The sequence below is a fragment of the Crinia signifera genome, chromosome 11, assembly GCF_055691185.1.
Source record: "Crinia signifera chromosome 11, ASM5569118v1, whole genome shotgun sequence".
Lineage (NCBI taxonomy): Eukaryota > Metazoa > Chordata > Amphibia > Anura > Myobatrachidae > Crinia > Crinia signifera.
The window spans coordinates 93,909,736-93,937,368 of NC_139227.1; positions in this window are offsets into that span (position 1 = coordinate 93,909,736).

A 27,633-nucleotide genomic window follows, 5' to 3' on the forward strand; every position below is an offset into this window, starting at 1 on the left:
AGTAATGCATTTTGGATGTGTTCCTAGAGTTTAAAGCAGAAAAACAGGAACTTTTAGAATTTTCATTTTTTGACCAAAACGACAGGACCGGAGCTGATAAAAATGTTGATATGGATGTTATTTTTTTCTGACTGTGATTTCAAAACCATGCACCAGAATTCACTTCTTTAAACTCAGTAATGCATTTTGGATGTGTACCTAGAGTTTAAAGCAGAAAAACAGGAACTTTTAGAATTTTCATTTTTTGACCAAAACGACAGGACCGGAGCTGATAAAAATGTTGATATGGATGTTATTTTTTTTCTGACTGCGATTTCAAAACCATGCACCAGAATTCACTTCTTTCAACTCAGTAATGCATTTTGGATGTGTACCTAGAGTTTAAAGCAGAAAAACAGGAACTTTTAAAATTTTCATTTTTTGACCAAAACGACAGGACCGGAGCTGATAAAAATGTTGATATGGATGTTATTTTTTTTCTGACTGCGATTTCAAAACCATGCACCAGAATTCACTTCTTTCAACTCAGTAATGCATTTTGGATGTGTTCCTAGAGTTTAAAGCAGAAAAACAGGAACTTTTAGAATTTTCATTTTTTGACCAAAACGACAGGACCGGAGCTGATAAAAATGTTGATATGGATGTTATTTTTTTTCTGACTGCGATTTCAAAACCATGCACCAGAATTCACTTCTTTCAACTCAGTAATGCATTTTGGATGTGTTCCTAGAGTTTAAAGCAGAAAAACAGGAACTTTTAGAATTTTCATTTTTTGACCAAAACGACAGGACCGGAGCTGATAAAAATGTTGATATGGATGTTATTTTTTTTCTGACTGCGATTTCAAAACCATGCACCAGAATTCACTTCTTTCAACTCAGTAATGCATTTTGGATGTGTACCTAGAGTTTAAAGCAGAAAAACAGGAACTTTTAGAATTTTCATTTTTTGACCAAAACGACAGGACCGAAGCTGATAAAAATGTTGATATGGATGTTATTTTTTTTCTGACTGTGATTTCAAAACCATGCACCAGAATTCACTTCTTTAAACTCAGTAATGCATTTTGGATGTGTACCTAGAGTTTAAAGCAGAAAAACAGGAACTTTTAGAATTTTCATTTTTTGACCAAAACGACAGGACCGGAGCTGATAAAAATGTTGATATGGATGTTATTTTTTTTCTGACTGCGATTTCAAAACCATGCACCAGAATTCACTTCTTTCAACTCAGTAATGCATTTTGGATGTGTACCTAGAGTTTAAAGCAGAAAAACAGGAACTTTTAAAATTTTAATTTTTTGACCAAAACGACAGGACCGGAGCTGATAAAAATGTTGATATGGATGTTATTTTTTTTCTGACTGCGATTTCAAAACCATGCACCAGAATTCACTTCTTTCAACTCAGTAATGCATTTTGGATGTGTACCTAGAGTTTAAAGCAGAAAAACAGGAACTTTTAGAATTTTCATTTTTTGACCAAAATGACAGGACCGGAGCTGATAAAAATGTTGATATGGATGTTATTTTTTTTCTGACTGCGATTTCAAAACCATGCACCAGAATTCACTTCTTTCAACTCAGTAATGCATTTTGGATGTGTACCTAGAGTTTAAAGCAGAAAAACAGGAACTTTTAGAATTTTCATTTTTTGACCAAAACGACAGGACCGGAGCTGATAAAAATGTTGATATGGATGTTATTTTTTTTCTGACTAAGATTTCAAAACCATGCACCAGAATTCACTTCTTTCAACTCAGTTATGCATTTTGGATGTGTACCTAGAGTTTAAAGCAGAAAAACAGGAATTTTTCGAATTTTAATTTTTTGACCAAAACGACAGGTCCGGAGCTGATAAAAATGTTGATATGGATGTAATTTTTTTTCTGACTGCGGTTTCAAAACCATGCACCAGAATCAACTTCTTTCAACTCAGTAATGCATTTTGGATGTGTACCTAGAGTTTAAAGCAGAAAAACAGGAACTTTTAGAATTTTAATTTTTTGACCAAAACGACAGGACCGGAGCTTATAAAAATGTTGATATGGATGTTATTTTTTTTCTGACTAAGATTTCAAAACCATGCACCAGAATTCACTTCTTTCAACTCAGTTATGCATTTTGGATGTGTACCTAGAGTTTAAAGTAGAAAAACAGGAACTTTTAGAATTTTCATTTTTTGACCAAAACGACAGGACCGGAGCTGATAAAAATGTTGATATGGATGTAATTTTTTTCTGGCTGCGGTTTCAAAACCATGCACCAGAATCAACTTCTTTCAACTCAGTAATGCATTTTGGATGTGTACCTAGAGTTTAAAGCAGAAAAACAGGAACTTTTAGAATTTAAATTTTTTGACCAAAACGACAGGACCGGAGCTGATAAAAATGTTGATATGGATGTTATTTTTTTTCTGACTAAGATTTCAAAACCATGCACCAGAATTCACTTCTTTCAACTCAGTTATGCATTTTGGATGTGTACCTAGAGTTTAAAGCAGAAAAACAGGAACTTTTAGAATTTTCATTTTTTGACCCAAACGACAGGTCCGGAGCTGATAAAAATGTTGATATGGATGTAATTTTTTTTCTGACTGCGGTTTCAAAACCATGCACCAGAATCAACTTCTTTCAACTCAGTAATGCATTTTGGATGTGTACCTAGAGTTTAAAGCAGAAAAACAGGAGCTTTTAGAATTTTCATTTTTTGACCAAAACGACAGGTCCGGAGCTGATAAAAATGTTGATATGGATGTAATTTTTTTTCTGACTGCGGTTTCAAAACCATGCACCAGAATCAACTTCTTTCAACTCAGTAATACATTTTGGATGTGTACCTAGAGTTTAAAGCAGAAAAACAGGAACTTTTAGAATTTTCATTTTTTGACCAAAACGACAGGACCGGAGCTGATAAAAATGTTAATATGGATGTTATTTTTTTTCTGACTGCGATTTTAAACCCATGCACCAGAATTCACTTCTTTCAACTCAGTAATGCATTTTGGATGTGTACCTAGAGTTTAAAGCAGAAAAACAGGAACTTTTAGAATTTTCATTTTTTGACCAAAACGACAGGTCCAGAGCTGATAAAAATGTTGATATTGATGTAATTTTTTTTCTGACTGCGATTTCAAAACCATGCACCAGAATTCACTTCTTTCAACTCAGTAATGCATTTTGGATGTGTTCCTAGAGTTTAAAGCAGAAAAACAGGAACTTTTAGAATTTTCATTTTTTGACCAAAACGACAGGACCGGAGCTGATAAAAATGTTGATATGGATGTTATTTTTTTTCTGACTGTGATTTCAAAACCATGCACCAGAATTCACTTCTTTAAACTCAGTAATGCATTTTGGATGTGTACCTAGAGTTTAAAGCAGAAAAACAGGAACTTTTAGAATTTTCATTTTTTGACCAAAACGACAGGACCGGAGCTGATAAAAATGTTGATATGGATGTTATTTTTTTTCTGACTGCGATTTCAAAACCATGCACCAGAATTCACTTCTTTCAACTCAGTAATGCATTTTGGATGTGTACCTAGAGTTTAAAGCAGAAAAACAGGAACTTTTAAAATTTTCATTTTTTGACCAAAACGACAGGACCGGAGCTGATAAAAATGTTGATATGGATGTTACTTTTTTTCTGACTGCGATTTCAAAACCATGCACCAGAATTCACTTCTTTCAACTCAGTAATGCATTTTGGATGTGTACCTAGAGTTTAAAGCAGAAAAACAGGAACTTTTAGAATTTTCATTTTTTGACCAAAATGACAGGACCGGAGCTGATAAAAATGTTGATATGGATGTTATTTTTTTTCTGACTGCGATTTCAAAACCATGCACCAGAATTCACTTCTTTCAACTCAGTAATGCATTTTGGATGTGTACCTAGAGTTTAAAGCAGAAAAACAGGAACTTTTAGAATTTTCATTTTTTGACCAAAACGACAGGACCGGAGCTGATAAAAATGTTGATATGGATGTTATTTTTTTTCTGACTAAGATTTCAAAACCATGCACCAGAATTCACTTCTTTCAACTCAGTTATGCATTTTGGATGTGTACCTAGAGTTTAAAGCAGAAAAACAGGAATTTTTCGAATTTTAATTTTTTGACCAAAACGACAGGTCCGGAGCTGATAAAAATGTTGATATGGATGTAATTTTTTTTCTGACTGCGGTTTCAAAACCATGCACCAGAATCAACTTCTTTCAACTCAGTAATGCATTTTGGATGTGTACCTAGAGTTTAAAGCAGAAAAACAGGAACTTTTAGAATTTTAATTTTTTGACCAAAACGACAGGACCGGAGCTTATAAAAATGTTGATATGGATGTTATTTTTTTTCTGACTAAGATTTCAAAACCATGCACCAGAATTCACTTCTTTCAACTCAGTTATGCATTTTGGATGTGTACCTAGAGTTTAAAGTAGAAAAACAGGAACTTTTAGAATTTTCATTTTTTGACCAAAACGACAGGACCGGAGCTGATAAAAATGTTGATATGGATGTAATTTTTTTCTGGCTGCGGTTTCAAAACCATGCACCAGAATCAACTTCTTTCAACTCAGTAATGCATTTTGGATGTGTACCTAGAGTTTAAAGCAGAAAAACAGGAACTTTTAGAATTTAAATTTTTTGACCAAAACGACAGGACCGGAGCTGATAAAAATGTTGATATGGATGTTATTTTTTTTCTGACTAAGATTTCAAAACCATGCACCAGAATTCACTTCTTTCAACTCAGTTATGCATTTTGGATGTGTACCTAGAGTTTAAAGCAGAAAAACAGGAACTTTTAGAATTTTCATTTTTTGACCCAAACGACAGGTCCGGAGCTGATAAAAATGTTGATATGGATGTAATTTTTTTTCTGACTGCGGTTTCAAAACCATGCACCAGAATCAACTTCTTTCAACTCAGTAATGCATTTTGGATGTGTACCTAGAGTTTAAAGCAGAAAAACAGGAGCTTTTAGAATTTTCATTTTTTGACCAAAACGACAGGTCCGGAGCTGATAAAAATGTTGATATGGATGTAATTTTTTTTCTGACTGCGGTTTCAAAACCATGCACCAGAATCAACTTCTTTCAACTCAGTAATACATTTTGGATGTGTACCTAGAGTTTAAAGCAGAAAAACAGGAACTTTTAGAATTTTCATTTTTTGACCAAAACGACAGGACCGGAGCTGATAAAAATGTTAATATGGATGTTATTTTTTTTCTGACTGCGATTTTAAACCCATGCACCAGAATTCACTTCTTTCAACTCAGTAATGCATTTTGGATGTGTACCTAGAGTTTAAAGCAGAAAAACAGGAACTTTTAGAATTTTCATTTTTTGACCAAAACGACAGGTCCAGAGCTGATAAAAATGTTGATATTGATGTAATTTTTTTTCTGACTGCGATTTCAAAACCATGCACCAGAATTCACTTCTTTCAACTCAGTAATGCATTTTGGATGTGTTCCTAGAGTTTAAAGCAGAAAAACAGGAACTTTTAGAATTTTCATTTTTTGACCAAAACGACAGGACCGGAGCTGATAAAAATGTTGATATGGATGTTATTTTTTTTCTGACTGTGATTTCAAAACCATGCACCAGAATTCACTTCTTTAAACTCAGTAATGCATTTTGGATGTGTACCTAGAGTTTAAAGCAGAAAAACAGGAACTTTTAGAATTTTCATTTTTTGACCAAAACGACAGGACCGGAGCTGATAAAAATGTTGATATGGATGTTATTTTTTTTCTGACTGCGATTTCAAAACCATGCACCAGAATTCACTTCTTTCAACTCAGTAATGCATTTTGGATGTGTACCTAGAGTTTAAAGCAGAAAAACAGGAACTTTTAAAATTTTCATTTTTTGACCAAAACGACAGGACCGGAGCTGATAAAAATGTTGATATGGATGTTACTTTTTTTCTGACTGCGATTTCAAAACCATGCACCAGAATTCACTTCTTTCAACTCAGTAATGCATTTTGGATGTGTACCTAGAGTTTAAAGCAGAAAAACAGGAACTTTTAGAATTTTCATTTTTTGACCAAAATGACAGGACCGGAGCTGATAAAAATGTTGATATGGATGTTATTTTTTTTCTGACTGCGATTTCAAAACCATGCACCAGAATTCACTTCTTTCAACTCAGTAATGCATTTTGGATGTGTACCTAGAGTTTAAAGCAGAAAAACAGGAACTTTTAGAATTTTCATTTTTTGACCAAAACGACAGGACCGGAGCTGATAAAAATGTTAATATGGATGTTATTTTTTTTCTGACTGCGATTTTAAACCCATGCACCAGAATTCACTTCTTTCAACTCAGTAATGCATTTTGGATGTGTACCTAGAGTTTAAAGCAGAAAAACAGGAACTTTTAGAATTTTCATTTTTTGACCAAAACGACAGGTCCAGAGCTGATAAAAATGTTGATATTGATGTAATTTTTTTTCTGACTGCGATTTCAAAACCATGCACCAGAATTCACTTCTTTCAACTCAGTAATGCATTTTGGATGTGTTCCTAGAGTTTAAAGCAGAAAAACAGGAACTTTTAGAATTTTCATTTTTTGACCAAAACGACAGGACCGGAGCTGATAAAAATGTTGATATGGATGTTATTTTTTTTCTGACTGTGATTTCAAAACCATGCACCAGAATTCACTTCTTTAAACTCAGTAATGCATTTTGGATGTGTACCTAGAGTTTAAAGCAGAAAAACAGGAACTTTTAGAATTTTCATTTTTTGACCAAAACGACAGGACCGGAGCTGATAAAAATGTTGATATGGATGTTATTTTTTTTCTGACTGCGATTTCAAAACCATGCACCAGAATTCACTTCTTTCAACTCAGTAATGCATTTTGGATGTGTACCTAGAGTTTAAAGCAGAAAAACAGGAACTTTTAAAATTTTCATTTTTTGACCAAAACGACAGGACCGGAGCTGATAAAAATGTTGATATGGATGTTACTTTTTTTCTGACTGCGATTTCAAAACCATGCACCAGAATTCACTTCTTTCAACTCAGTAATGCATTTTGGATGTGTACCTAGAGTTTAAAGCAGAAAAACAGGAACTTTTAGAATTTTCATTTTTTGACCAAAATGACAGGACCGGAGCTGATAAAAATGTTGATATGGATGTTATTTTTTTTCTGACTGCGATTTCAAAACCATGCACCAGAATTCACTTCTTTCAACTCAGTAATGCATTTTGGATGTGTACCTAGAGTTTAAAGCAGAAAAACAGGAACTTTTAGAATTTTCATTTTTTGACCAAAACGACAGGACCGGAGCTGATAAAAATGTTGATATGGATGTAATTTTTTTCTGGCTGCGGCTTCAAAACCATGCACCAGAATCAACTTCTTTCAACTCAGTAATGCATTTTGGATGTGTACCTAGAGTTTAAAGCAGAAAAACAGGAACTTTTAGAATTTTCATTTTTTGACCAAAACGACAGGACCGGAGCTGATAAAAATGTTGATATGGATGTTATTTTTTTTCTGACTGTGATTTCAAAACCATGCACCAGAATTCACTTCTTTAAACTCAGTAATGCATTTTGGATGTGTACCTAGAGTTTAAAGCAGAAAAACAGGAACTTTTAGAATTTTCATTTTTTGACCAAAACGACAGGACCGGAGCTGATAAAAATGTTGATATGGATGTTATTTTTTTTCTGACTGCGATTTCAAAACCATGCACCAGAATTCACTTCTTTCAACTCAGTAATGCATTTTGGATGTGTACCTAGAGTTTAAAGCAGAAAAACAGGAATTTTTCGAATTTTAATTTTTTGACCAAAACGACAGGTCCGGAGCTGATAAAAATGTTGATATGGATGTAATTTTTTTTCTGACTGCGGTTTCAAAACCATGCACCAGAATCAACTTCTTTCAACTCAGTAATGCATTTTGGATGTGTACCTAGAGTTTAAAGCAGAAAAACAGGAACTTTTAGAATTTTAATTTTTTGACCAAAACGACAGGACCGGAGCTTATAAAAATGTTGATATGGATGTTATTTTTTTTCTGACTAAGATTTCAAAACCATGCACCAGAATTCACTTCTTTCAACTCAGTTATGCATTTTGGATGTGTACCTAGAGTTTAAAGTAGAAAAACAGGAACTTTTAGAATTTTCATTTTTTGACCAAAACGACAGGACCGGAGCTGATAAAAATGTTGATATGGATGTAATTTTTTTCTGGCTGCGGTTTCAAAACCATGCACCAGAATCAACTTCTTTCAACTCAGTAATGCATTTTGGATGTGTACCTAGAGTTTAAAGCAGAAAAACAGGAACTTTTAGAATTTAAATTTTTTGACCAAAACGACAGGACCGGAGCTGATAAAAATGTTGATATGGATGTTATTTTTTTTCTGACTAAGATTTCAAAACCATGCACCAGAATTCACTTCTTTCAACTCAGTTATGCATTTTGGATGTGTACCTAGAGTTTAAAGCAGAAAAACAGGAACTTTTAGAATTTTCATTTTTTGACCCAAACGACAGGTCCGGAGCTGATAAAAATGTTGATATGGATGTAATTTTTTTTCTGACTGCGGTTTCAAAACCATGCACCAGAATCAACTTCTTTCAACTCAGTAATGCATTTTGGATGTGTACCTAGAGTTTAAAGCAGAAAAACAGGAGCTTTTAGAATTTTCATTTTTTGACCAAAACGACAGGTCCGGAGCTGATAAAAATGTTGATATGGATGTAATTTTTTTTCTGACTGCGGTTTCAAAACCATGCACCAGAATCAACTTCTTTCAACTCAGTAATACATTTTGGATGTGTACCTAGAGTTTAAAGCAGAAAAACAGGAACTTTTAGAATTTTCATTTTTTGACCAAAACGACAGGACCGGAGCTGATAAAAATGTTAATATGGATGTTATTTTTTTTCTGACTGCGATTTTAAACCCATGCACCAGAATTCACTTCTTTCAACTCAGTAATGCATTTTGGATGTGTACCTAGAGTTTAAAGCAGAAAAACAGGAACTTTTAGAATTTTCATTTTTTGACCAAAACGACAGGTCCAGAGCTGATAAAAATGTTGATATTGATGTAATTTTTTTTCTGACTGCGATTTCAAAACCATGCACCAGAATCAACTTCTTTCAACTCAGTAATGCATTTTGGATGTGTACCTAGAGTTTAAAGCAGAAAAACAGGAACTTTTAAAATTTTCATTTTTTGACCAAAACGACAGGACCGGAGCTGATAAAAATGTTGATATGGATGTTACTTTTTTTCTGACTGCGATTTCAAAACCATGCACCAGAATTCACTTCTTTCAACTCAGTAATGCATTTTGGATGTGTACCTAGAGTTTAAAGCAGAAAAACAGGAACTTTTAGAATTTTCATTTTTTGACCAAAATGACAGGACCGGAGCTGATAAAAATGTTGATATGGATGTTATTTTTTTTCTGACTGCGATTTCAAAACCATGCACCAGAATTCACTTCTTTCAACTCAGTAATGCATTTTGGATGTGTACCTAGAGTTTAAAGCAGAAAAACAGGAACTTTTAGAATTTTCATTTTTTGACCAAAACGACAGGACCGGAGCTGATAAAAATGTTGATATGGATGTAATTTTTTTCTGGCTGCGGCTTCAAAACCATGCACCAGAATCAACTTCTTTCAACTCAGTAATGCATTTTGGATGTGTACCTAGAGTTTAAAGCAGAAAAACAGGAACTTTTAGAATTTTCATTTTTTGACCAAAACGACAGGACCGGAGCTGATAAAAATGTTGATATGGATGTTATTTTTTTTCTGACTGTGATTTCAAAACCATGCACCAGAATTCACTTCTTTAAACTCAGTAATGCATTTTGGATGTGTACCTAGAGTTTAAAGCAGAAAAACAGGAACTTTTAGAATTTTCATTTTTTGACCAAAACGACAGGACCGGAGCTGATAAAAATGTTGATATGGATGTTATTTTTTTTCTGACTGCGATTTCAAAACCATGCACCAGAATTCACTTCTTTCAACTCAGTAATGCATTTTGGATGTGTACCTAGAGTTTAAAGCAGAAAAACAGGAATTTTTCGAATTTTAATTTTTTGACCAAAACGACAGGTCCGGAGCTGATAAAAATGTTGATATGGATGTAATTTTTTTTCTGACTGCGGTTTCAAAACCATGCACCAGAATCAACTTCTTTCAACTCAGTAATGCATTTTGGATGTGTACCTAGAGTTTAAAGCAGAAAAACAGGAACTTTTAGAATTTTAATTTTTTGACCAAAACGACAGGACCGGAGCTTATAAAAATGTTGATATGGATGTTATTTTTTTTCTGACTAAGATTTCAAAACCATGCACCAGAATTCACTTCTTTCAACTCAGTTATGCATTTTGGATGTGTACCTAGAGTTTAAAGTAGAAAAACAGGAACTTTTAGAATTTTCATTTTTTGACCAAAACGACAGGACCGGAGCTGATAAAAATGTTGATATGGATGTAATTTTTTTCTGGCTGCGGTTTCAAAACCATGCACCAGAATCAACTTCTTTCAACTCAGTAATGCATTTTGGATGTGTACCTAGAGTTTAAAGCAGAAAAACAGGAACTTTTAGAATTTAAATTTTTTGACCAAAACGACAGGACCGGAGCTGATAAAAATGTTGATATGGATGTTATTTTTTTTCTGACTAAGATTTCAAAACCATGCACCAGAATTCACTTCTTTCAACTCAGTTATGCATTTTGGATGTGTACCTAGAGTTTAAAGCAGAAAAACAGGAACTTTTAGAATTTTCATTTTTTGACCCAAACGACAGGTCCGGAGCTGATAAAAATGTTGATATGGATGTAATTTTTTTTCTGACTGCGGTTTCAAAACCATGCACCAGAATCAACTTCTTTCAACTCAGTAATGCATTTTGGATGTGTACCTAGAGTTTAAAGCAGAAAAACAGGAGCTTTTAGAATTTTCATTTTTTGACCAAAACGACAGGTCCGGAGCTGATAAAAATGTTGATATGGATGTAATTTTTTTTCTGACTGCGGTTTCAAAACCATGCACCAGAATCAACTTCTTTCAACTCAGTAATACATTTTGGATGTGTACCTAGAGTTTAAAGCAGAAAAACAGGAACTTTTAGAATTTTCATTTTTTGACCAAAACGACAGGACCGGAGCTGATAAAAATGTTAATATGGATGTTATTTTTTTTCTGACTGCGATTTTAAACCCATGCACCAGAATTCACTTCTTTCAACTCAGTAATGCATTTTGGATGTGTACCTAGAGTTTAAAGCAGAAAAACAGGAACTTTTAGAATTTTCATTTTTTGACCAAAACGACAGGTCCAGAGCTGATAAAAATGTTGATATTGATGTAATTTTTTTTCTGACTGCGATTTCAAAACCATGCACCAGAATTCACTTCTTTCAACTCAGTAATGCATTTTGGATGTGTTCCTAGAGTTTAAAGCAGAAAAACAGGAACTTTTAGAATTTTCATTTTTTGACCAAAACGACAGGACCGGAGCTGATAAAAATGTTGATATGGATGTTATTTTTTTTCTGACTGTGATTTCAAAACCATGCACCAGAATTCACTTCTTTAAACTCAGTAATGCATTTTGGATGTGTACCTAGAGTTTAAAGCAGAAAAACAGGAACTTTTAGAATTTTCATTTTTTGACCAAAACGACAGGACCGGAGCTGATAAAAATGTTGATATGGATGTTATTTTTTTTCTGACTGCGATTTCAAAACCATGCACCAGAATTCACTTCTTTCAACTCAGTAATGCATTTTGGATGTGTACCTAGAGTTTAAAGCAGAAAAACAGGAACTTTTAAAATTTTCATTTTTTGACCAAAACGACAGGACCGGAGCTGATAAAAATGTTGATATGGATGTTACTTTTTTTCTGACTGCGATTTCAAAACCATGCACCAGAATTCACTTCTTTCAACTCAGTAATGCATTTTGGATGTGTACCTAGAGTTTAAAGCAGAAAAACAGGAACTTTTAGAATTTTCATTTTTTGACCAAAATGACAGGACCGGAGCTGATAAAAATGTTGATATGGATGTTATTTTTTTTCTGACTGCGATTTCAAAACCATGCACCAGAATTCACTTCTTTCAACTCAGTAATGCATTTTGGATGTGTACCTAGAGTTTAAAGCAGAAAAACAGGAACTTTTAGAATTTTCATTTTTTGACCAAAACGACAGGACCGGAGCTGATAAAAATGTTAATATGGATGTTATTTTTTTTCTGACTGCGATTTTAAACCCATGCACCAGAATTCACTTCTTTCAACTCAGTAATGCATTTTGGATGTGTACCTAGAGTTTAAAGCAGAAAAACAGGAACTTTTAGAATTTTCATTTTTTGACCAAAACGACAGGTCCAGAGCTGATAAAAATGTTGATATTGATGTAATTTTTTTTCTGACTGCGATTTCAAAACCATGCACCAGAATTCACTTCTTTCAACTCAGTAATGCATTTTGGATGTGTTCCTAGAGTTTAAAGCAGAAAAACAGGAACTTTTAGAATTTTCATTTTTTGACCAAAACGACAGGACCGGAGCTGATAAAAATGTTGATATGGATGTTATTTTTTTTCTGACTGTGATTTCAAAACCATGCACCAGAATTCACTTCTTTAAACTCAGTAATGCATTTTGGATGTGTACCTAGAGTTTAAAGCAGAAAAACAGGAACTTTTAGAATTTTCATTTTTTGACCAAAACGACAGGACCGGAGCTGATAAAAATGTTGATATGGATGTTATTTTTTTTCTGACTGCGATTTCAAAACCATGCACCAGAATTCACTTCTTTCAACTCAGTAATGCATTTTGGATGTGTACCTAGAGTTTAAAGCAGAAAAACAGGAACTTTTAAAATTTTCATTTTTTGACCAAAACGACAGGACCGGAGCTGATAAAAATGTTGATATGGATGTTACTTTTTTTCTGACTGCGATTTCAAAACCATGCACCAGAATTCACTTCTTTCAACTCAGTAATGCATTTTGGATGTGTACCTAGAGTTTAAAGCAGAAAAACAGGAACTTTTAGAATTTTCATTTTTTGACCAAAATGACAGGACCGGAGCTGATAAAAATGTTGATATGGATGTTATTTTTTTTCTGACTGCGATTTCAAAACCATGCACCAGAATTCACTTCTTTCAACTCAGTAATGCATTTTGGATGTGTACCTAGAGTTTAAAGCAGAAAAACAGGAACTTTTAGAATTTTCATTTTTTGACCAAAACGACAGGACCGGAGCTGATAAAAATGTTGATATGGATGTAATTTTTTTCTGACTGTGATTTCAAAACCATGCACCAGAATTCACTTCTTTCAACTCAGTAATGCATTTTGGATGTGTACCTAGAGTTTAAAGCAGAAAAACAGGAACTTTTAGAATTTTCATTTTTTGACCAAAACGACAGGACCGGAGCTGATAAAAATGTTGATATGGATGTTATTTTTTTTCTGACTGCGATTTCAAAACCATGCACCAGAATTCACTTCTTTCAACTCAGTAATGCATTTTGGATGTGTACCTAGAGTTTAAAGCAGAAAAACAGGAACTTTTAAAATTTTCATTTTTTGACCAAAACGACAGGACCGGAGCTGATAAAAATGTTGATATGGATGTTATTTTTTTTCTGACTGCGATTTCAAAACCATGCACCAGAATTCACTTCTTTCAACTCAGTAATGCATTTTGGATGTGTACCTAGAGTTTAAAGCAGAAAAACAGGAACTTTTAGAATTTTCATTTTTTGACCAAAACGACAGGACCGGAGCTGATAAAAATGTTGATATGGATGTTATTTTTTTTCTGACTGTGATTTCAAAACCATGCACCAGAATTTACTTCTTTAAACTCAGTAATGCATTTTGGATGTGTACCTAGAGTTTAAAGCAGAAAAACAGGAACTTTTAGAATTTTCATTTTTTGACCAAAACGACAGGACCGGAGCTGATAAAAATGTTGATATGGATGTTATTTTTTTTCTGACTGCGATTTCAAAACCATGCACCAGAATTCACTTCTTTCAACTCAGTAATGCATTTTGGATGTGTACCTAGAGTTTAAAGCAGAAAAACAGGAACTTTTAAAATTTTCATTTTTTGACCAAAACGACAGGACCGGAGCTGATAAAAATGTTGATATGGATGTTATTTTTTTTCTGACTGCGATTTCAAAACCATGCACCAGAATTCACTTCTTTCAACTCAGTAATGCATTTTGGATGTGTACCTAGAGTTTAAAGCAGAAAAACAGGAACTTTTAGAATTTTCATTTTTTGACCAAAACGACAGGACCGGAGCTGATAAAAATGTTGATATGGATGTTATTTTTTTTTCTGACTGCGATTTCAAAACCATGCACCAGAATTCACTTCTTTCAACTCAGTAATGCATTTTGGATGTGTACCTAGAGTTTAAAGCAGAAAAACAGGAACTTTTAGAATTTTCATTTTTTGACCAAAACGACAGGACCGGAGCTGATAAAAATGTTGATATGGATGTAATTTTTTTCTGGCTGCGGTTTCAAAACCATGCACCAGAATCAACTTCTTTCAACTCAGTAATGCATTTTGGATGTGTACCTAGAGTTTAAAGCAGAAAAACAGGAACTTTTAGAATTTTAATTTTTTGACCAAAACGACAGGACCGGAGCTGATAAAAATGTTGATATGGATGTTATTTTTTTCTGACTAAGATTTCAAAACCATGCACCAGAATTCACTTCTTTCAACTCAGTTATGCATTTTGGATGTGTACCTAGAGTTTAAAGCAGAAAAACAGGAACTTTTAGAATTTTCATTTTTTGAACAAAACGACAGGACCGGAGCTGATAAAAATGTTGATATGGATGTTATTTTTTTTCTGACTAAGATTTCAAAACCATGCACCAGAATTCACTTCTTTCAACTCAGTTATGCATTTTGGATGTGTACCTAGAGTTTAAAGCAGAAAAACAGGAACTTTTAGAATTTTCATTTTTTGACCCAAACGACAGGTCCGGAGCTGATAAAAATGTTGATATGGATGTAATTTTTTTTCTGACTGCGGTTTCAAAACCATGCACCAGAATCAACTTCTTTCAACTCAGTAATGCATTTTGGATGTGTACCTAGAGTTTAAAGCAGAAAAACAGGAGCTTTTAGAATTTTCATTTTTTGACCAAAACGACAGGTCCGGAGCTGATAAAAATGTTGATATGGATGTAATTTTTTTTCTGACTGCGGTTTCAAAACCATGCACCAGAATCAACTTCTTTCAACTCAGTAATACATTTTGGATGTGTACCTAGAGTTTAAAGCAGAAAAACAGGAACTTTTAGAATTTTCATTTTTTGACCAAAACGACAGGACCGGAGCTGATAAAAATGTTAATATGGATGTTATTTTTTTTCTGACTGCGATTTCAAACCCATGCACCAGAATTCACTTCTTTCAACTCAGTAATGCATTTTGGATGTGTACCTAGAGTTTAAAGCAGAAAAACAGGAACTTTTAGAATTTTCATTTTTTGACCAAAACGACAGGTCCAGAGCTGATAAAAATGTTGATATTGATGTAATTTTTTTTCTGACTGCGATTTCAAAACCATGCACCAGAATTCACTTCTTTCAACTCAGTAATGCATTTTGGATGTGTTCCTAGAGTTTAAAGCAGAAAAACAGGAACTTTTAGAATTTTCATTTTTTGACCAAAACGACAGGACCGGAGCTGATAAAAATGTTGATATGGATGTTATTTTTTTTCTGACTGTGATTTCAAAACCATGCACCAGAATTCACTTCTTTAAACTCAGTAATGCATTTTGGATGTGTACCTAGAGTTTAAAGCAGAAAAACAGGAACTTTTAGAATTTTCATTTTTTGACCAAAACGACAGGACCGGAGCTGATAAAAATGTTGATATGGATGTTATTTTTTTTCTGACTGCGATTTCAAAACCATGCACCAGAATTCACTTCTTTCAACTCAGTAATGCATTTTGGATGTGTACCTAGAGTTTAAAGCAGAAAAACAGGAACTTTTAAAATTTTCATTTTTTGACCAAAACGACAGGACCGGAGCTGATAAAAATGTTGATATGGATGTTATTTTTTTTCTGACTGCGATTTCAAAACCATGCACCAGAATTCACTTCTTTCAACTCAGTAATGCATTTTGGATGTGTACCTAGAGTTTAAAGCAGAAAAACAGGAACTTTTAGAATTTTCATTTTTTGACCAAAATGACAGGACCGGAGCTGATAAAAATGTTGATATGGATGTTATTTTTTTTCTGACTGCGATTTCAAAACCATGCACCAGAATTCACTTCTTTCAACTCAGTAATGCATTTTGGATGTGTACCTAGAGTTTAAAGCAGAAAAACAGGAACTTTTAGAATTTTCATTTTTTGACCAAAACGACAGGACCGGAGCTGATAAAAATGTTGATATGGATGTAATTTTTTTCTGGCTGCGGTTTCAAAACCATGCACCAGAATCAACTTCTTTCAACTCAGTAATGCATTTTGGATGTGTACCTAGAGTTTAAAGCAGAAAAACAGGAACTTTTAGAATTTTCATTTTTTGACCAAAACGACAGGACCGGAGCTGATAAAAATGTTGATATGGATGTTATTTTTTTTCTGACTGTGATTTCAAAACCATGCACCAGAATTCACTTCTTTAAACTCAGTAATGCATTTTGGATGTGTACCTAGAGTTTAAAGCAGAAAAACAGGAACTTTTAGAATTTTCATTTTTTGACCAAAACGACAGGACCGGAGCTGATAAAAATGTTGATATGGATGTTATTTTTTTTCTGACTGCGATTTCAAAACCATGCACCAGAATTCACTTCTTTCAACTCAGTAATGCATTTTGGATGTGTACCTAGAGTTTAAAGCAGAAAAACAGGAACTTTTAAAATTTTCATTTTTTGACCAAAACGACAGGACCGGAGCTGATAAAAATGTTGATATGGATGTTATTTTTTTTCTGACTGCGATTTCAAAACCATGCACCAGAATTCACTTCTTTCAACTCAGTAATGCATTTTGGATGTGTACCTAGAGTTTAAAGCAGAAAAACAGGAACTTTTAGAATTTTCATTTTTTGACCAAAACGACAGGACCGGAGCTGATAAAAATGTTGATATGGATGTTATTTTTTTTTCTGACTGCGATTTCAAAACCATGCACCAGAATTCACTTCTTTCAACTCAGTAATGCATTTTGGATGTGTACCTAGAGTTTAAAGCAGAAAAACAGGAACTTTTAGAATTTTCATTTTTTGACCAAAACGACAGGACCGGAGCTGATAAAAATGTTGATATGGATGTAATTTTTTTCTGGCTGCGGTTTCAAAACCATGCACCAGAATCAACTTCTTTCAACTCAGTAATGCATTTTGGATGTGTACCTAGAGTTTAAAGCAGAAAAACAGGAACTTTTAGAATTTTAATTTTTTGACCAAAACGACAGGACCGGAGCTGATAAAAATGTTGATATGGATGTTATTTTTTTCTGACTAAGATTTCAAAACCATGCACCAGAATTCACTTCTTTCAACTCAGTTATGCATTTTGGATGTGTACCTAGAGTTTAAAGCAGAAAAACAGGAACTTTTAGAATTTTCATTTTTTGAACAAAACGACAGGACCGGAGCTGATAAAAATGTTGATATGGATGTTATTTTTTTTCTGACTAAGATTTCAAAACCATGCACCAGAATTCACTTCTTTCAACTCAGTTATGCATTTTGGATGTGTACCTAGAGTTTAAAGCAAAAAAAACAGGAACTTTTAGAATTTTAATTTTTTGACCAAAACGACAGGTCCGGAGCTGATAAAAATGTTGATATGGATGTAATTTTTTTTCTGACTGCGGTTTCAAAACCATGCACCAGAATCAACTTCTTTCAACTCAGTAATGCATTTTGGATGTGTACCTAGAGTTTAAAGCAGAAAAACAGGAACTTTTAGAATTTTAATTTTTTGACCAAAACGACAGGACCGGAGCTGATAAAAATGTTGATATGGATGTTATTTTTTTTCTGACTAAGATTTCAAAACCATGCACCAGAATTCACTTCTTTCAACTCAGTTATGCATTTTGGATGTGTACCTAGAGTTTAAAGTAGAAAAACAGGAACTTTTAGAATTTTCATTTTTTGACCAAAAAGATAAGGCCCGGAGCGGATAAAAATGTTGATATGGATGTAATTTTTTTCTGGCTGCGGTTTCAAAACCATGCACCAGAATCAACTTCTTTCAACTCAGTAATGCATTTTGGATGTGTACCTAGAGTTTAAAGCAGAAAAACAGGAACTTTTAGAATTTTAATTTTTTGACCAAAACGACAGGACCGGAGCTGATAAAAATGTTGATATGGATGTTATTTTTTTTCTGACTAAGATTTCAAAACCATGCACCAGAATTCACTTCTTTCAACTCAGTTATGCATTTTGGATGTGTACCTAGAGTTTAAAGTAGAAAAACAGGAACTTTTAGAATTTTCATTTTTTGACCAAAACGACAGGACTGGAGCTGATAAAAATGTTGATATGGATGTAATTTTTTTCTGGCTGCGGTTTCAAAACCATGCACCAGAATCAACTTCTTTCAACTCAGTAATGCATTTTGGATGTGTACCTAGAGTTTAAAGCAGAAAAACAGGAACTTTTAGAATTTAAATTTTTTGACCAAAACGACAGGACCGGAGCTGATAAAAATGTTGATATGGATGTTATTTTTTTTCTGACTAAGATTTCAAAACCATGCACCAGAATTCACTTCTTTCAACTCAGTTATGCATTTTGGATGTGTACCTAGAGTTTAAAGCAGAAAAACAGGAACTTTTAGAATTTTCATTTTTTGACCAAAACGACAGGTCCGGAGCTGATAAAAATGTTGATATGGATGTAATTTTTTTTCTGACTGCGGTTTCAAAACCATGCACCAGAATCAACTTCTTTCAACTCAGTAATGCATTTTGGATGTGTACCTAGAGTTTAAAGCAGAAAAACAGGAACTTTTAGAATTTTAATTTTTTGACCAAAACGACAGGACCGGAGCTGATAAAAATGTTGATATGGATGTTATTTTTTTCTGACTGCAATTTCAAAACCATGTACCAGAATTCACTTCTTTCAACTCAGTAATGCATTTTGGATGTGTACCTAGAGTTTAAAGCAGAAAAACAGGAACTTTTAGAATTTTCAATTTTTGACCAAAACGACAGGTCCGGAGCTGATAAAAATGTTGATATGGATGTAATTTATTTCTGACTGCGGTTTCAAAACCATGCACCAGAATCAACTTCTTTCAACTCAGTAATGCATTTTGGATGTGTACCTAGAGTTTAAAGCAGAAAAAAGGAACTTTTAGAATTTTCATTTTTTGACCAAAACGACAGGACCGGAGTTGATAAAAATGTTGATATGGATGTTATTATTTTTCTGACTGCGATTTCAAAACCATGCACCAGAATTCACTTCTTTCAACTCAGTAATGCATTTTGGATGTGTACCTAGAGTTTAAAGCAGAAAAACAGGAACTTTTAGAATTTTCATTTTTTGACCAAAATGACAGGTCCGGAGCTGATAAAAATGTTGATATTGATGTAATTTTTTTTCTGACTGCGGTTTCAAAACCATGCACCAGAATCAACTTCTTTCAACTCAGTAATGCATTTTGGATGTGTACCTAGAGTTTAAAGCAGAAAAACAGGAACTTTTAGAATTTTCATTTTTTGACCAAAACGATAGGACCGGATCTGATAAAAATGTTGATATGGATGTTATTTTTTTTCTGACTGCGATTTCAAAACCATGCACCAGAATTCACTTCTTTAAACTCAGTAATGCATTTTGGATGTGTACCTAGAGTTTAAAGCAGAAAAACAGGAACTTTTAGAATTTTCATTTTTTGACCAAAACGACAGGTCCAGAGCTGATAAAAATGTTGATATTGATGTAATTTTTTTTCTGACTGCGGTTTCAAAACCATGCACCAGAATCAACTTCTTTAAACTCAGTAATGCATTTTGGATGTGTACCTAGAGTTTAAAGCAGAAAAACAGGAACTTTTAGAATTTTCATTTTTTGACCAAAACGACAGGACCGGAGCTGATAAAAATGTTGATATGGATGTTATTTTTTTCTGACTGCGATTTCAAACCCATGCACCAGAATTCACTTCTTTCAACTCAGTAATGCATTTTGGATGTGTACCTAGAGTTTAAAGCAGAAAAACAGGAACTTTTAGAATTTTCATTTTTTGACCAAAACGACAGGACCGGAGCTGATAAAAATGTTGATATGGATGTTATTTTTTTCTGACTGCGATTTCAAAACCATGCACCAGAATTCACTTCTTTCAACTCAGTAATGCATTTTGGATGTGTTCCTAGAGTTTAAAGCAGAAAAACAGGAACTTTTAGAATTTTCATTTTTTGACCAAAACGACAGGACCGGAGCTGATAAAAATGTTGATATGGATGTTATTTTTTTTCTGACTGCGATTTCAAAACCATGCACCAGAATTCACTTCTTTCAACTCAGTAATGCATTTTGGATGTGTACCTAGAGTTTAAAGCAGAAAAACAGGAACTTTTAGAATTTTCATTTTTTGACCAAAACGACAGGACCGGAGCTGATAAAAATGTTGATATGGATGTTATTTTTTTTCTGACTGTGATTTCAAAACCATGCACCAGAATTCACTTCTTTAAACTCAGTAATGCATTTTGGATGTGTACCTAGAGTTTAAAGCAGAAAAACAGGAACTTTTAGAATTTTCATTTTTTGACCAAAACGACAGGACCGGAGCTGATAAAAATGTTGATATGGATGTTATTTTTTTTCTGACTGCGATTTCAAAACCATGCACCAGAATTCACTTCTTTAAACTCAGTAATGCATTTTGGATGTGTACCTAGAGTTTAAAGCAGAAAAACAGGAACTTTTAGAATTTTCATTTTTTGACCAAAACGACAGGACCGGAGCTGATAAAAATGTTGATATGGATGTTATTTTTTTTCTGACTGCGATTTCAAAACCATGCACCAGAATTCACTTCTTTCAACTCAGTAATGCATTTTGGATGTGTACCTAGAGTTTAAAGCAGAAAAACAGGAACTTTTAGAATTTTCATTTTTTGACCAAAACGACAGGACCGGAGCTGATAAAAATGTTGATATGGATGTTATTTTTTTTCTGACTGCGATTTCAAAACCATGCACCAGAATTCACTTCTTTCAACTCAGTAATGCATTTTGGATGTGTACCTAGAGTTTAAAGCAGAAAAACAGGAACTTTTAGAATTTTCATTTTTTGACCAAAATGACAAGACCGGAGCTGATAAAAATGTTGATATGGATGTTATTTTTTTTCTGACTGCGATTTCAAAACCATGCACCAGAATTCACTTCTTTCAACTCAGTAATGCATTTTGGATGTGTACCTAGAGTTTAAAGCAGAAAAACAGGAACTTTTAGAATTTTCATTTTTTGACCAAAACGACAGGACCGGAGCTGATAAAAATGTTGATATGGATGTTATTTTTTTTCTGACTAAGATTTCAAAACCATGCACCAGAATTCACTTCTTTCAACTCAGTTATGCATTTTGGATGTGTACCTAGAGTTTAAAGCAGAAAAACAGGAACTTTTAGAATTTTCATTTTTTGACCAAAACGACAGGTCCGGAGCTGATAAAAATGTTGATATGGATGTAATTTTTTTTCTGACTGCGGTTTCAAAACCATGCACCAGAATCAACTTCTTTCAACTCAGTAATGCATTTTGGATGTGTACCTAGAGTTTAAAGCAGAAAAACAGGAACTTTTAGAATTTTAATTTTTTGACCAAAACGACAGGACCGGAGCTGATAAAAATGTTGATATGGATGTTATTTTTTTTCTGACTAAGATTTCAAAACCATGCACCAGAATTCACTTCTTTCAACTCAGTTATGCATTTTGGATGTGTACCTAGAGTTTAAAGTAGAAAAACAGGAACTTTTAGAATTTTCATTTTTTGACCAAAACGACAGGACCGGAGCTGATAAAAATGTTGATATGGATGTAATTTTTTTCTGGCTGCGGTTTCAAAACCATGCACCAGAATCAACTTCTTTCAACTCAGTAATGCATTTTGGATGTGTACCTAGAGTTTAAAGCAGAAAAACAGGAACTTTTAGAATTTTAATTTTTTGACCAAAACGACAGGACCGGAGCTGATAAAAATGTTGATATGGATGTTATTTTTTTTCTGACTAAGATTTCAAAACCATGCACCAGAATTCACTTCTTTCAACTCAGTTATGCATTTTGGATGTGTACCTAGAGTTTAAAGTAGAAAAACAGGAACTTTTAGAATTTTCATTTTTTGACCAAAACGACAGGACCGGAGCTGATAAAAATGTTGATATGGATGTAATTTTTTTCTGGCTGCGGTTTCAAAACCATGCACCAGAATCAACTTCTTTCAACTCAGTAATGCATTTTGGATGTGTATCTAGAGTTTAAAGCAGAAAAACAGGAACTTTTAGAATTTTAATTTTTTGACCAAAACGACAGGACCGGAGCTGATAAAAATGTTGATATGGATGTTATTTTTTTCTGACTGCAATTTCAAAACCATGTACCAGAATTCACTTCTTTCAACTCAGTAATGCATTTTGGATGTGTACCTAGAGTTTAAAGCAGAAAAACAGGAACTTTTAGAATTTTCAATTTTTGACCAAAACGACAGGTCCGGAGCTGATAAAAATGTTGATATGGATGTAATTTATTTCTGACTGCGGTTTCAAAACCATGCACCAGAATCAACTTCTTTCAACTCAGTAATGCATTTTGGATGTGTACCTAGAGTTTAAAGCAGAAAAAAAGGAACTTTTAGAATTTTCATTTTTTGACCAAAACGACAGGACCGGAGTTGATAAAAATGTTGATATGGATGTTATTATTTTTCTGACTGCGATTTCAAAACCATGCACCAGAATTCACTTCTTTCAACTCAGTAATGCATTTTGGATGTGTACCTAGAGTTTAAAGCAGAAAAACAGGAACTTTTAGAATTTTCATTTTTTGACCAAAACGACAGGTCCGGAGCTGATAAAAATGTTGATATTGATGTAATTTTTTTTCTGACTGCGGTTTCAAAACCATGCACCAGAATCAACTTCTTTCAACTCAGTAATGCATTTTGGATGTGTACCTAGAGTTTAAAGCAGAAAAACAGGAACTTTTAGAATTTTCATTTTTTGACCAAAACGATAGGACCGGATCTGATAAAAATGTTGATATGGATGTTATTTTTTTTCTGACTGCGATTTCAAAACCATGCACCAGAATTCACTTCTTTCAACTCAGTAATGCATTTTGGATGTGTACCTAGAGTTTAAAGCAGAAAAACAGGAACTTTTAGAATTTTCATTTTTTGACCAAAACGACAGGTCCAGAGCTGATAAAAATGTTGATATTGATGTAATTTTTTTTCTGACTGCGGTTTCAAAACCATGCACCAGAATCAACTTCTTTAAACTCAGTAATGCATTTTGGATGTGTACCTAGAGTTTAAAGCAGAAAAACAGGAACTTTTAGAATTTTCATTTTTTGACCAAAACGACAGGACCGGAGCTGATAAAAATGTTGATATGGATGTTATTTTTTTCTGACTGCGATTTCAAACCCATGCACCAGAATTCACTTCTTTCAACTCAGTAATGCATTTTGGATGTGTACCTAGAGTTTAAAGCAGAAAAACAGGAACTTTTAGAATTTTCATTTTTTGACCAAAACGACAGGACCGGAGCTGATAAAAATGTTGATATGGATGTTATTTTTTTCTGACTGCGATTTCAAAACCATGCACCAGAATTCACTTCTTTCAACTCAGTAATGCATTTTGGATGTGTTCCTAGAGTTTAAAGCAGAAAAACAGGAACTTTTAGAATTTTCATTTTTTGACCAAAACGACAGGACCGGAGCTGATAAAAATGTTGATATGGATGTTATTTTTTTTCTGACTGCGATTTCAAAACCATGCACCAGAATTCACTTCTTTCAACTCAGTAATGCATTTTGGATGTGTACCTAGAGTTTAAAGCAGAAAAACAGGAACTTTTAGAATTTTCATTTTTTGACCAAAACGACAGGACCGGAGCTGATAAAAATGTTGATATGGATGTTATTTTTTTTCTGACTGTGATTTCAAAACCATGCACCAGAATTCACTTCTTTAAACTCAGTAATGCATTTTGGATGTGTACCTAGAGTTTAAAGCAGAAAAACAGGAACTTTTAGAATTTTCATTTTTTGACCAAAACGACAGGACCGGAGCTGATAAAAATGTTGATATGGATGTTATTTTTTTTCTGACTGCGATTTCAAAACCATGCACCAGAATTCACTTCTTTAAACTCAGTAATGCATTTTGGATGTGTACCTAGAGTTTAAAGCAGAAAAACAGGAACTTTTAGAATTTTCATTTTTTGACCAAAACGACAGGACCGGAGCTGATAAAAATGTTGATATGGATGTTATTTTTTTTCTGACTGCGATTTCAAAACCATGCACCAGAATTCACTTCTTTCAACTCAGTAATGCATTTTGGATGTGTACCTAGAGTTTAAAGCAGAAAAACAGGAACTTTTAGAATTTTCATTTTTTGACCAAAATGACAGGACCGGAGCTGATAAAAATGTTGATATGGATGTTATTTTTTTTCTGACTGCGATTTCAAAACCATGCACCAGAATTCACTTCTTTCAACTCAGTAATGCATTTTGGATGTGTACCTAGAGTTTAAAGCAGAAAAACAGGAACTTTTAGAATTTTCATTTTTTGACCAAAACGACAGGACCGGAGCTGATAAAAATGTTGATATGGATGTTATTTTTTTTCTGACTAAGATTTCAAAACCATGCACCAGAATTCACTTCTTTCAACTCAGTTATGCATTTTGGATGTGTACCTAGAGTTTAAAGCAGAAAAACAGGAATTTTTCGAATTTTAATTTTTTGACCAAAACGACAGGTCCGGAGCTGATAAAAATGTTGATATGGATGTAATTTTTTTTCTGACTGCGGTTTCAAAACCATGCACCAGAATCAACTTCTTTCAACTCAGTAATGCATTTTGGATGTGTACCTAGAGTTTAAAGCAGAAAAACAGGAACTTTTAGAATTTTAATTTTTTGACCAAAACGACAGGACCGGAGCTTATAAAAATGTTGATATGGATGTTATTTTTTTTCTGACTAAGATTTCAAAACCATGCACCAGAATTCACTTCTTTCAACTCAGTTATGCATTTTGGATGTGTACCTAGAGTTTAAAGTAGAAAAACAGGAACTTTTAGAATTTTCATTTTTTGACCAAAACGACAGGACCGGAGCTGATAAAAATGTTGATATGGATGTAATTTTTTTCTGGCTGCGGTTTCAAAACCATGCACCAGAATCAACTTCTTTCAACTCAGTAATGCATTTTGGATGTGTACCTAGAGTTTAAAGCAGAAAAACAGGAACTTTTAGAATTTTAATTTTTTGACCAAAACGACAGGACCGGAGCTGATAAAAATGTTGATATGGATGTTATTTTTTTTCTGACTAAGATTTCAAAACCATGCACCAGAATTCACTTCTTTCAACTCAGTTATGCATTTTGGATGTGTACCTAGAGTTTAAAGCAGAAAAACAGGAACTTTTAGAATTTTCATTTTTTGACCAAAACGACAGGTCCGGAGCTGATAAAAATGTTGATATGGATGTAATTTTTTTTCTGACTGCGGTTTCAAAACCATGCACCAGAATCAACTTCTTTCAACTCAGTAATGCATTTTGGATGTGTACCTAGAGTTTAAAGCAGAAAAACAGGAACTTTTAGAATTTTCATTTTTTGACCAAAACGATAGGACCGGATCTGATAAAAATGTTGATATGGATGTTATTTTTTTTCTGACTGCGATTTCAAAACCATGCACCAGAATTCACTTCTTTAAACTCAGTAATGCATTTTGGATGTGTACCTAGAGTTTAAAGCAGAAAAACAGGAACTTTTAGAATTTTCATTTTTTGACCAAAACGACAGGTCCAGAGCTGATAAAAATGTTGATATTGATGTAATTTTTTTTCTGACTGCGGTTTCAAAACCATGCACCAGAATCAACTTCTTTCAACTCAGTAATGCATTTTGGATGTGTACCTAGAGTTTAAAGCAGAAAAACAGGAACTTTTAGAATTTTCATTTTTTGACCAAAACGACAGGACCGGAGTTGATAAAAATGTTGATATGGATGTTATTATTTTTCTGACTGCGATTTCAAAACCATGCACCAGAATTCACTTCTTTCAACTCAGTAATGCATTTTGGATGTGTACCTAGAGTTTAAAGCAGAAAAACAGGAACTTTTAGAATTTTCATTTTTTGACCAAAACGACAGGTCCAGAGCTGATAAAAATGTTGATATTGATGTAATTTTTTTTCTGACTGCGGTTTCAAAACCATGCACCAGAATCAACTTCTTTCAACTCAGTAATGCATTTTGGATGTGTACCTAGAGTTTAAAGCAGAAAAACAGGAACTTTTAGAATTTTCATTTTTTGACCAAAACGACAGGACCGGAGCTGATAAAAATGTTGATATGGATGTTATTTTTTTTCTGACTGCGATTTCAAACCCATGCACCAGAATTCACTTCTTTCAACTCAGTAATGCATTTTGGATGTGTACCTAGAGTTTAAAGCAGAAAAACAGGAACTTTTAGAATTTTCATTTTTTGACCAAAACGACAGGACCGGAGCTGATAAAAATGTTGATATGGATGTTATTTTTTTTCTGACTGCGATTTCAAAACCATGCACCAGAATCAACTTCTTTCAACTCAGTAATGCATTTTGGATGTGTTCCTAGAGTTTAAAGCAGAAAAACAGGAACTTTTAGAATTTTCATTTTTTGACCAAAACGACAGGACCGGAGCTGATAAAAATGTTGATATGGATGTTATTTTTTTTCTGACTGCGATTTCAAAACCATGCACCAGAATTCACTTCTTTCAACTCAGTAATGCATTTTGGATGTGTACCTAGAGTTTAAAGCAGAAAAACAGGAACTTTTAGAATTTTCATTTTTTGACCAAAATGACAGGTCCGGAGCTGATAAAAATGTTGATATGGATGTAATTTTTTTTCTGACTGCTGTTTCAAAACCATGCACCAGAATCAACTTCTTTCAACTCAGTAATGCATTTTGGATGTGTACCTAGAGTTTAAAGCAGAAAAACAGGAACTTTTAGAATTTTCATTTTTTGACCAAAACGATAGGACCGGATCTGATAAAAATGTTGATATGGATGTTATTTTTTTTCTGACTGCGATTTCAAAACCATGCACCAGAATTCACTTCTTTAAACTCAGTAATGCATTTTGGATGTGTACCTAGAGTTTAAAGCAGAAAAACAGGAACTTTTAGAATTTTCATTTTTTGACCAAAACGACAGGACCGGAGCTGATAAAAATGTTGATATGGATGTTATTTTTTTTCTGACTGCGATTTCAAACCCATGCACCAGAATTCACTTCTTTCAACTCAGTAATGCATTTTGGATGTGTACC